General features: G+C 35.4%; 1 protein-coding gene across 3 annotated transcripts in view; it reads left to right on the top strand.

Annotated features, from left to right (window-relative positions):
* Positions 1-13,051, top strand: part of LOC140139991 (uncharacterized) — a 93,024-nt gene that overhangs the window by 40,763 nt on the left and 39,210 nt on the right. The window lies entirely within an intron of this gene.

Here is a 13,051-nt window from a genome sequence, read left to right as displayed (position 1 = left end):
TATACATAGGCCTGTCATATGTATGAAAGAACAACTCAAATTCACCCTCTGTGTCTATTGAGCATGTGAAAAATAGCACGTATGAAAGAATCACCCAATTCCATGATTTGAGTCTTGTAACACATTGATTGAAATCCAGTATGTATAAAAGTCCACTTGTAACACATTCATTGCTAGAGAGTGACTTTTGAAAAAAAAATGGGTTTAATAAAGGAAAGTGTGTGGTTTATATTACATGGCAGAATGCTTATCAACATTATACATACCTGTGTGCTTTTTATTTGTATTATCTTACTAGTGGTAATCTCATTCTAACATTGTTGTCTTCAAAAAACCACCCAAGTCCAAAATTTAAAATGAACCTCACGAAGTCCCTGAAATGCTAATCGTCATACCTAATACAGGTTAATCCACTCATTTGCACGTAAAACTTACCATATTGACCAGGTAAATCTAACTGAAGGAATTAAAATGATACACATGTTTTTCTCTCAAAATCACTTCCCATGGACTTGGGTGGCTTTTGTATTCATGTATTCAATTAACAGTTGCATAGTGTTATTGTTTTTAAATAAAAAACGAATGCACAATACAAATGTTCAGGGTACGATAAAAAGTACCATCGGTACCTCTTCGGGCACCGATAACGCTATAGGACCAAAAAAGATGTTGTGCCTAAAGTGGTGGACTGGTGCGTTATCATCATCCTTACAATCCGGCGTTTTGAAGGCTTGCTGCTTTGCGAAATCGACCCACATCGTGCAGATGAAGCCAGGGAGTATATACAATTATCTTCGCCAGAAAACGAAATGATCCAACCTTGTTATAAAGGTAGATAACAATACATTCAATTATTTTGTTTCTCAAGGTAACTTGTAATTCTGACCTAGCATTTATAAACCAAGTTGAATAACCTCCACCATCACTTACTCATCATCAATTATGTTTAAAGAAGTTATTATTAAAAAATCATCACCTTTCTCAGAGGTTGTCGTAAACAGATTGTATTTTCTCTCAAATTAAGAACCCTGAATTTTAAATATCAATGCTACAATGGAGTTATTATTAATAAAGGCATGGCAGGGGGTTTCAAATAATAGTTATCGACTGGTCAGTGGCAGAAGTGGGTAAGTGCAATAGCTGCCCTGTGAATATTTGGCAATTTACACACATTAGGCCTATATTGTACTCATCTACACATGGCAGCTACACATAGCAGCTATTGCACTTACCCACTTCTGGCATTGAGCAGTTTCTATTGTATTGGGTTATTCCGTGTGAAATCTGCCAATCAACTTCCACAGAGGGAGTATGTTTTTCAAATGGAATTGGCTATTTTTATTTTGAAACCCAAAGTCCTCCTGTATGGCTTTACCTAACATCACTGGAGGGAGTATTTCAAATGGAAGTTACCCATTATTGTCTAACCATACTCCTTCTGTAAAACAGACTTTAGCTATATCATCCACATACGATATTTTCAAATGGAACTTGTCAGAATGCTTGAGATGAAAATACCTTTCCTTCTCTTAACCTTCTTCAAAATACACCTAAATTGACAAAAATATTTAATGTAGGTAAAATATTAAATAAAGGTTGCTGCATTTTATACTGGTTAATCATTTTGTGGCACACAACTCTCACTAGGATCCACAACATGCTCAACTTCCAAGGCACAGTTCTTAAACCCCAATACATTTGTACATTCATTGAATGACCTTTGACAATTTGGGTACAAAAACTCATACTCTGCAACTTGAGGTCGAATTTTGCTCTATGATTGTTTAATTGAGGTTATTTAACTATGGCATTGGGATGAGGCTATTCTGGTCCATAGTGTGTTATACCCACAACAAATTGTCACATGTCCCATTTCATCTGACGGACTAGTATATGCTATAGTTCTAGGTAGTCTCGCGACCCCCTCTCCCACAATTTTGAATTTACAACCCCAAATATAAATGGTTTTAAAACCCTGCTTTATAATCTGATAATAATAGGTTGGTCTAATGTTACATCAGATTTGCAGGGGTGTGAAATTTCAGCTTTTAAGCTGATTTCAGCTTTTTTTATTGCTAACATTTACGCGTTTTCTTTAATTTTCAGCCCATATTTGAAGTTTTTACCCTGCTTTTACGCTGTTTTTCAGCTTTTTTAAAAAGTAATTCTCAGCTTTTTTTTGTCTGAGGCCTTTCACACCCCTGGATTTGGGAAGAACTCGAGGAAGGAACAGTCCTTTTAAGTTTAACACTGAAAACATTCATCAAAGCTCACATTCGCAAACAATCCCCAACCAACATGACCAATATATATGTGAAACGCCTTGTTCTGACCTAAGCTATTGTAAATTACCATCTTTTCAGTTGAACAACCTGAGGAAGCACATGACCGTAAAGTAATCAACAATCCGCATCTCAATCAATTCCAATAGCTGTTGCTAGCTGCTAAAGAAATGCTAAAATTAAATTGTTTTTATTCAAAGTGAACAAGGTAATAAAATGTGACAGTCAGTGACAGACATTGCAACACTTAAGTCGTGTTCACACAGTCGGATTTAAGTCACTTAAAACCGGCAATAAGTCACTAATACCGGTTATAAGTCGCTTATTACCGGTAATAACTCACTTATGTCCGACTGTGTGAACACGACTTTAGAGATACCAAGCAACCATGCAATTGTTTTACGTATGTCAGAAGACAATGTCAGAAAGACAATAGAACTAGGACAATCTTTATCCCATTGTAAAATTTCATTGAGAACTTGAAATCAATTTTCATCTGTTTACAATAAAAGATAATGTAATATTAGTTATTCAGATTGTCTGCCCTTTTGGTATATATTTGATAAAGATTCTACGACTGAAAGTTTTTTTTATAGCTGATAGTGTCCAAACTGTTCAAATAATTATATTATTTTTACACGTTCACAAATGTTTGGGGTTCTGTTTGTAATTACTACATATAATTAGCCTATTGTCAAAACTTCATTGAGGGATTCGTAGGCAGCTTATTTTGCACGCTTTTATAATCCTTTAATAAAGTCTTGACAATAGATTAATTCTGCACAGAATTACATGAATTAGATACTGTTAATTTTGAAGGCATTATCTTAGGGATTAGCCTCTTTAGTCTGAAGGGTCTGTACTCCAAAAAGGGTCAATTAAGGTTAGGGTTTTAATAGGACATTATAGATTAGGATTAAGGATAAGGTTAGGGTTAGGTTTAGCAATTATGGTTAGTGTTAGGGATAGGGTTGAGTTATGGTTAGGGCAAGTGTTAAGATTAGAGTTATGGTTAGATGTTTGGTTAGGGTTATGTTTAGGGTTTGGATTATTGCTTATGTTATAGGTTAAGGTTAGGGTGACGTTTTGAGTTATATTCTTAAGAATAAATCAAAACAAAACGTAAATTTTTGTTAACTGTGTTCTCCGCATAGTAAAACCATGTCTAGAATGCTAAGACCACGTTTAGCAATTATTAGCGTTTGGCCATGAATTCAGGCTAACAGTAAGTCCAAAAATTGATTGATTACACAAAACGTAATTATATCTACATCACAACAGGTCTATTTTACTGGTTGCTGGTCCTTGTAATTAGTCCGTGCTAATTTTGAGAAAATAACTCGAAATCATTGATTTGAAACTGAATCTTTACTCCGTCGAAAAAATAGTATGAAATTGACCTTTTTGTAGCAATTTGTATCTGTGTGGTTTGGGAAAACATCTAAAAATTACTCACCAGAAAATAGCTGTAGCGTTTAATTTTGTTCTTATTCAGTAAATTCAGTAGTTTGAATGAATAAGATGAAAATCACTGCTCCGTAGCGTATCAATTTGAAATGAACTTTAAGCAAATTACAGCTCTGCGGTTGAGGACGAATAAATGAATTGTATGATCGTCTATTACACGGTGACTAACTAACTAACGCAGGTCATTGCCGTTGTGACATACACGCTGCTATGTTTCGCCACCACCATCATCATCGATCAATCCTAATACTACTGACTAATCTTCTGGTAAAAAGAAATCGCATGGACTAGTACAAGGCATGTTTGCACTTGGTATACTGAATACTGTGCAGTCTGCACTGAATACCATATTAAATCACAATGCATGAATACCACAATACATTCACCTGGTATGAGCTGGAATGCATGGAATGTTGCCCAGGTGCAATATAGGCGAAACCATTGTATTCCTAGTATGTACATTGTACCAAATCGATCTGAACACCAACATTGCATAACATTCACATGGGTATCAGCTGGTATGCATGACATGTTGTCCAGGCGCAATATAGGTACCACAGCGTTAAATCAGTCTAATACTAAAATGACAATACATGCACCTGAGCAAGAGCTGCAATGTGTGGAATGTTGTGCAGGTGCAATAAGTGAATCCATTGTATTCCTGGTTTGTACCGTGATAGCGCCAAAACTATTTGAATACCAAAATTACAATACATTCACCTGGGCACGAGCTGGTATGTGTGGAATGTTGTGCAGGTGCAATGTGAAACCACTGTATTCCTGGTTTGTACCGTGATATCGCCCAATCTATTTGAATACCAGAATTACAATACATGCACCTGAGTACGAGCTGCAATGTGGAATGTTGTGCAGGTACAATATGTGAATCCATTGTATTCCTGATTTGTACCGTGATAGCGCCCAAACTATTTGAATACCAAAATTACAATACATGCACCTGAGTAAGAGCTGGTATGTGTGGAATGTTGTGCAGGTGGAATAAGTGCAACCATTGTCTTCCTGGATTTATATGCAAGATAGCCAACCTGTATCTGTAGCAAAACATTGACAACCTCGATGGAGGAAATCGACCAGCTACCATGGCGTTAACTTGAATATCGGAATATAACGGAATTGCAATCCCGGATTGCAATACAATATTCACCTAGAGTATGAGCCGCTGGAATGTTGTTGTCTAGGTGCAGTATGTGAAGCTACACACGTTGCATCGTCATGTATCTAGATTTATGGCAATCTAGATTGATCTGACTTTGAAAAACAACACGTGAATACTCCCATCATCATTGTATCTATTTTACTGAAGGCTGGCATTTCTACCATTTCTACTATTTTGTCTAATAATAGATGGAAAAATAAGACATGCCCTAGACTCACGGTTAATATAAACATCTCAAAAAAAGTAACTAACCTCCCTTAAATAATGACCATTATTCAAAAACGGGTGATTGTATTACAAATCTGTAAAATGCGTTGGAAGCAGAATTTATTTCTGCGCATTTTGACACCTCATTTGATACGTTAGCCCTGAAAATAATAAATCACCGGTCAATTTAATGTAGTGAGGTCCAGATTTGAAAGTTGCACTTACATACAATTTTTTACAATATAAAAACACTCAGATATCATTACACAGATTTCCTTCCATTACACTGAATGCAAAATCAATACAATTTACTGCAACTTTCAAATCTTGGGCTACATTGCTTTAAATGTACGCTGTGACGTCAATATTTAGTCAATAATTGCTACAAATGAGGTGTCAAAATGTGCAGAAATAAATTCTGCTTCCAACGCATTTTACAGATTTGTAAAACAATCACCCGTTTTTGAATAATGGTCATTATTTATGGGGGGTTAGTTACTTTTTTTGAGATGTTTATTTCATTCTACATGTTCTATTGGATAGGTGCTAGTGATTAGCAATTGATTTATTTGTGTATTGGAAAGAAATTCTATTCATATCTCTGGGAATGCATTATATCTCTAATACTCTATTCTTGGCAACAGAAAGGTTACCAGAAGCATCTTTACAGTGATATTTCATTAGTCGTTTGTTAGTCCAACTTGTAACGCGAATACATTATGTTGCATACTTTATATATTGAATGTAATACTACAGAATATTCTCTCTGTGTTGTATGTATTAGGATTGGGGTTTAGGGTTAGGGGTTTGCGTTATGGTGCGGAGGGTACTCTTATTAATACAAGCTATAATGATCTCAGATGGCGAAGCTAAATAACCGCCATATCGCAAATTTCACCTCTAGTTGTGGCATACTTGTAGTTTATGTACCCAAACATCCAAAGGTCATTCTATGAGTGTAGAAGCACATTGGGTTTGACGAACTGTGTACTGACAGATGCGCATGTTTGAAATCCTCGTGTTTATGGCTGTTGCCAAATTTGTAAGAACGATACCAATTTTAGACAATCGGATGTATTCAATCAACATCATGTCGAATAGAAATGGTTAAAACCTATGTATCGTTGTGCAGGCATGGTCACTAACGGTCAATTTAGCCAATCACAACTTTGACTCCTATAGTTCTTGTCATGAATAGTTTGATTGAATTTAGTTGTCAGATTTTCACAGTAATGCGATTCTAGAATGAACACGTCTGTCTGTCAGCTTCGTTTTATTGAATCATTTTTTGTGTCACCAGGATTCATTCATTTTGATTCTTTTCTTAACATTACCATGATAATAAGCCCAGTACTTTTTTTACCTAGCTGGGGGGTTTACAACCCCCCGAGCTAGGTCCTGTTTTTCTGTCCGTTCTTTCTTCTTAGTCCAGCCGAGCAACGGCTGGACTCTTGAATCCCAGTGGTTTCTTCTTCTTTCTTTCTTTCTTTCTGTCAACATTTAACATAATTGGCTCTAGCTCCCTAATTATTTGACCGATTCTGACCAAACTTGGGCAAAGGCTCCACTACACCAGGCTTTACATTTGACATGACCCATTTGGGGTCAAATGTCACGCATGAGTAATTTTGGCTAAAAATGTGATTTTTACCAAAAATGCTTCTTCTTTTACAGATTACATGGTAGCGCAATGAGACTTGGTCATCGGCATCGACTATAGTTGGAGTCTATGGGGTAAACACAGATTTGGGGTCAAAGGTCATTAAGGGGATTTTTTCTGCACATAACCAAATACTTTCAAAATGCTTCCTTTCCTACAGATTACATAGTACAGAGATGAGATTGACATATATGCACTGACAATAGCTGGTGTCTATAGGGTAAACACGGATTTTGAGTTCAAGGTCATGAAGGGGTAAAATAGGGTTGATTACTGAAAATCACCTTAAAGTTCACTTTTTCCTGCATATTAAGTGCTGTGATCATCAGAATAATGCCAAAATGACTATAGCATTGGGTGCATATAGGGTTATAATCAGATTTGGATTGAACATGGGGAGGGGTCTGTTTTGGGGTCAAAAGGGGTAAAATTTTGAAATTTGCCCAATTCAAATGAAAATTAGTATATGTAATCACGGTAGTATTCAAAATATGATGGGGGTCATTTCAAGGTCACCAGAGGTCAACCAAAGGTCAAAATGGGTCAAATTCCAAAATTCCTCCAATTTAAATCTAAATTAGAATATGTAGTATTGATATGATTTAAAACAAAATGGAGGTCATTTCAAGGTCAACAGAGGTCAACAAAGGTCAAATTATTTTATTAGGTAGATTGTTATCAAACGTAATGCCAACATTTTTTATGAAAAGGCAATTGTGTTCCAAATCTTTTCAAGGTCATAGAAGGTCACTTCAAGGTCACGGCTGGACTTCGCAGCCTTCTGAGGATGCAATATATCTAGTTCTTTCTTCTTTCTGGCAATAAATTTCAAAATGCTTCTCCTCCTACATGTTACACCCTACAGTTACGTAACTTGCACATATGTATCGGCTATATCCAGTGCCCACAGGGTCTAAACAGAATGGGGGTCAAAGGTCATTAATGGGGCATTTCTGGTATTTAACCAAATACCTTCAAAATGTTTCTTCTGTCACATATTATATAGTACAATGACGTCATTTGCATATATGCATCGGCTATACCACACGCCTATATCTTGCATACAGAATTAGGGTCAAAGGTCATTAAAGGGGTAATATCTTACAAATGCATTATCTGGCCATCTGTAAGGGGTATGGGGCTCAAACTCGGTGACAACAAATCTCATGACCAGGGGAATATTTTGCATGGGTCAGGTCAAAGGTCATGCAGAGGTCAAATTTTAGAAATGCATTTCCTGGATATCTGTAAGGGGTACGGAGCTCAAACTTATATTAGTGACAACAAACTTAAAGATCAGGAGAACATTTTGGAACACTTTGCGGGGGTCAGGTCAAAGGTTAACTGGGGTCAAATCTTATAATTTCATTTTCTGGATATCTGTAAGGGGTATGGGGCTCAAACTCAATGACAACAAATCTCATGACCAGTGGAACATTTTACAGGGGTCAGGGCAAAGGTCATGTAGAGGTCAAATCTTAGAAATGAATTTTCTGGACATCTGTAAGGGGTACGGGGCTCAAACTCGGTGACAACAAACTTGATGACCAGGGGAACATTTTTGGATCATTTTACAAGGGTCATGTCAAAGGTCATCTGGGGTCAAATATTAAACTTGCATTTTCTGGACATCTGTAAGGAGTACGGGACTCAAACTTGGTGACAACAAACCTCATGACCAGGGAAACATTTTTGGATTATTTTGCAGGGGTCAGATACCTCCAGAACACCAACACGCCCCAGCTAGGTTTGTGGTCTATGACCACCATTTGCCACTAGTTGCATTTGTATTGTATTTTATTTGACAACACCAAATTGATACCACTTTTATATTATTATTCTCAATATATTATGTTTTGGTGAAATGCTGATTGTTAATAATTTTATACAGAGTATAGTTGAAAAAAATACAACATAATGATAATGATTGTTGCTACGTGGTTCAAAGATTGTTGTCGGAAAGACAAGAACTTCAGTTAATAATGGATTATACTGTATTGTACAAAATAGATTAAGTCCTTAATGCATATACTCTTAAAGAAAGCAGTACGTTACTAATGATGTCTATTGTATTCTACAAACAATGATTTTGACACTCTTTTTATGTTAACAGCGATTCAGTTTTGTACACACGACAATAATGATTCTAATGTCGACTTTCCACTCTTTGCATTATCATGGTTCAACCATTTGGTTAACTTTTGAATGCTAGTTTTGTCAAATAAATTGTACAAAAATGATTTTGAAATAACTGGTAAAAGCTATCATACCGCTTACCATGACAGAATTAAACAAATCATGTACCTCTAAGTGTTGTTGTAAAAAAATAATATATCATGGGAAATTAATTTTGTGATTATACATATTTCTTTTGCAGCCAATATTGTCTGCGGACTGTGTCGTCTGCCATATTATGGTGTCGTCTGCCATTATATGGTGTCGTCTGCCATCATGGCGTCGTGTACTCGTTTGATACAATATACATTCAACAGGCATTATATTTTCCTCTAATATTTTTACGTTTGTACTTGGCTTGTATTGTATACATGTATTATTATTTCACCCTTAAAATGACCCTGTTTTATAAGTTACTTGCCAACACAAAATCACGGAAATTTTAATTTTCCCAAATTCACACTCACGAATTCGGCGAATTAGTATAGGCTACGATCGCGTTTCGCCAATACATAAACAATGGAATTCTTAAGAACGATAAGTGTTCGCATTTGCAATAATTAGTCAATAATACCATTAAAATTTGTATTATGCAGATGATAAGATATCTAAATTGGAAAATAATAATGTTCGCAATTCTTGTTAAAACGATTCCTCAGTCTTGTTGTGTATAGCTTCTAATAGTGTTTTTTTCTTCTTTATACCTCAGTGAGGTTGGCGAAACGCCTTTATTTTATTTAGTTTATATATCAAGCTCAAAAACTTGCTATTCCACAATATTGCGGCTCAAAAGCCACGACATGTAAATTAACATTATCAAAACATTATGTATAACTTATTACAGTATATTCAAATGAACCTTAAGTTCATCCCAGACATTTTGATTTTCTTTTATAATTGTTGGCACATTTTCTGCATTTGTTGTTATTTCATTCAATCTTTCTACTTCATTAATAAAGAGCATTGGTATCGGAGTAAATATATTGGTTTCACTATATCTTATTTTGGCCTTGTAAACTGCTTCTAAATAGCTTCTAATAGTGTTGACTTTCCTGTCTGTGGATCCCCATGGTTCAACTAACTTGCCCACTTTGCACAAAAGATTTTATGGACCTAAATCGTTATTATCAATATTCGGTCTAATAGCCTATATTGACAATGATTTTGACCATTGTTCTTTGTAAAGAAAAGGTTGTCTACGCCTTTTGTTTGTTTCAGTAGACGTCCACTTCTATATATTTGATTCTAAAGTTGATTTTCCGGTAATTGCAACATCATGGTTCAGATAATATTTTACTCTCTTTACCTGAGGTGTTTTTTATTGAACTCCTGTTGCCAATCGTCTGTCAAATATCATTTTACATCTTATATCTTTAAATCATAACTTAGAATTGAGTCTTTTGAGGAATTCAGTTCTGATTTCTGTGAAACAAAAATGATAACATTTTGACATCATATAAGTGTGTGTAATTATTGTGTGTAATTTCTGAAGAAATATTTATAATACTTTTAAATACCATTTACTTCGTGTCTTGTTCTATAAAAAGCAGACAATTATCATTATGTCCATGAAATGACCTCTGTTTCTATCAAGCAATGGGCTATTCCAGTTGACATATATACATTCTATAGACCCCCCATGGAAGACATGGTCTTAATCTCCCACACAGGGGGTGTAGATTTCAAATGGAGTCGCCCATTCCAGTAAAAGTCACACTCCCTGCGTGGACGATTAAGGTCATATCTTCCATAGTGGTGTATGTATTTTAACTGGAATAGCCCAATAAACCAACATTCAATTTATATCGCCATAACTTGTGACAATTGACTGTAGAATTGCGTTGCTAAGGCATTAACGTTTACTGCTAGTAGTAAATAATTCTCGACTCACATGCTCAGGTGAACCGTGAAGAGAGCCAGAAATAGTCTGCTATATTAGGGACCGTTCAATATTTACGACAGGGGGAATGAGTGTTTTGAAGAAAAAAAAATCGACGAAAATTTGTGGATTCCCCCGTGTTTTCCCAATTTTTCCCATTTAAAACTTTACATTTCCTCGTCATGGTTCAAATAAAATATTCAGATTCTCCACTCAAGACCCCCAAAAATGTCGGATTCCCCCTCAAAACTACCTGGCGTGAATATTGAATGGACCCTTAACACGTTTTTGTTTACTGCAGAAGCAATGGCCAAGTATCACAAAATGTGGCAATGTTTTTTAAAAATGACAATCTGTGATTAGTTTTCTTATGTTGTCATTACTAAATCTGAATGAATCAATTTTTTGTGTGGTCAACACGTGGTGAAGAAAAAATAGTTTGTGGCACTTTTTCAGGATCAACACATATTTCCAAAAACATGTCTTGACCATGCATATGAAATATATAGCGAGAATGCCCTTTGGTACTATAGTTCATATTTCACATTTCAATATGTATTGCAATATGCTGACTGAAGGTATAATGTACAGATCCATGAATATTGAAAGCCTTATAAAGAAGGATATGGTATAAGTCAAAATTAGAATGATTTTTATTCTAAGAAAACAAAAAATAAAAAAGCAAAAGCATGTTTTAAAAATGATTCAGTGACTTTTGAGATTGCTTTTTTTATATAGAAATAATAATTTTTTATCCGCTATGAAAATGGCGCGAATTTTAGTCGTCTGCAAAGTTAGAAACTGATTGTTTTTTCCCCGGTTTTTTCAAGTGAACTGTTGTCTGTTTGGTGTCTTGTTTCCAGTGGGATGTGCAATTTACTCTTGTAATTCACCCATATAATGAGAAAATCATGAACTATGACGGCATAACACGCATAACTGTTGATTGTGCATGATGTATTTATTCCGATTTTCAATTTCTAGCTGACCGAATGACTTTTGGGAAACTCTATCACTTGCGTGTGATTATGATTCCGTGGATATTCTCGGTACACTACAAAAATGTGTCTCTTGGCAACAGTGTCTTAATTTAGATATGTCTTCAACAATACATAAAGAATGGTTAGGATCAAGATATGACAATCTCTAGGACACAGTTATGCATCTATACTCAAATAATGAACCTTTTCGAATTTCATTCGTTTGTATGATTAAATACATGGACTAGGGTTGCCTTCTATGTTTGGGGTTAGTGAATTGACTCAAGCACAAGGAAAATAATTTGCAGTGACTATTTGATATGCAAAATTTATATCAATATTAATAATAGTGTGAAACGCAAATTAAGATTGTTATTTAGAATATATTTAGAATAAATTTTTGTTGTACTGTCACCCGTTTTCTAACGATTTTTAAACTGGGTCCTTGCAGTTTGATTTGATTCAGATACTAGGTAAAAATGAGCAACATAGACATAGTTTAAACTAACATTTTATATCACTTTCAAATGCTACGGTCTTGTGAAATCCCCCTCCAAAACAATGATCAGGAAAAAAAAAAAAAAAGAATGTAGGCGTGTAGAATTTTGCACCTCAAACAGAACAGATAATGGTTGACCTTGTTAATCGAGCCAATAATTTTAAAATTGCCTGAAAATCACCTTATCAGTTCATTTTTTTTCGGTCCTCTCTCTCTCCATACCAATTTCAAAACCCTTCAGGGTAGCGCCTTATGTCAATCAAAACTCAGTAAGTACCAGACAATGGCCTTAAGGATGACGAATAAAAAGAGAAAGTGGGAATGAGATTTCAGCCCCGAGGCGTAGTTGACCTGTACATGTAATTCTCTAGCTATGTAAACTTCTGGGGAGAACTATGGATAACCGTCAAATTGGTTTAAAATCTACATGCATGCACGCGGCAGTTCTTTTTAAATGGCAGTTGGTAAAACTTCCACCAATTTTTACGGTACCAGAGATCTAGAGAAAATATAGCGAAAAATGAAGTGAAGATTAAAATAATACGAAATCATTTTCATTCCGAATTCGTAAAACCTGTTGAAGACAACAGTGACATACGTACACACCGGGCGTACACATAAGGAGCAGCTAATACACTTGTTAAATTAATTGATCAATACATGGAAGTTCCTGATCAATATAATCAAAGGCTTTTGCACGAGCCACATGTACGTCCGCATTCTTA

The sequence above is a fragment of the Amphiura filiformis genome, chromosome 18, assembly GCF_039555335.1.
Source record: "Amphiura filiformis chromosome 18, Afil_fr2py, whole genome shotgun sequence".
Lineage (NCBI taxonomy): Eukaryota > Metazoa > Echinodermata > Ophiuroidea > Amphilepidida > Amphiuridae > Amphiura > Amphiura filiformis.
This window is presented reverse-complemented; position numbering and strand designations above follow the sequence as displayed.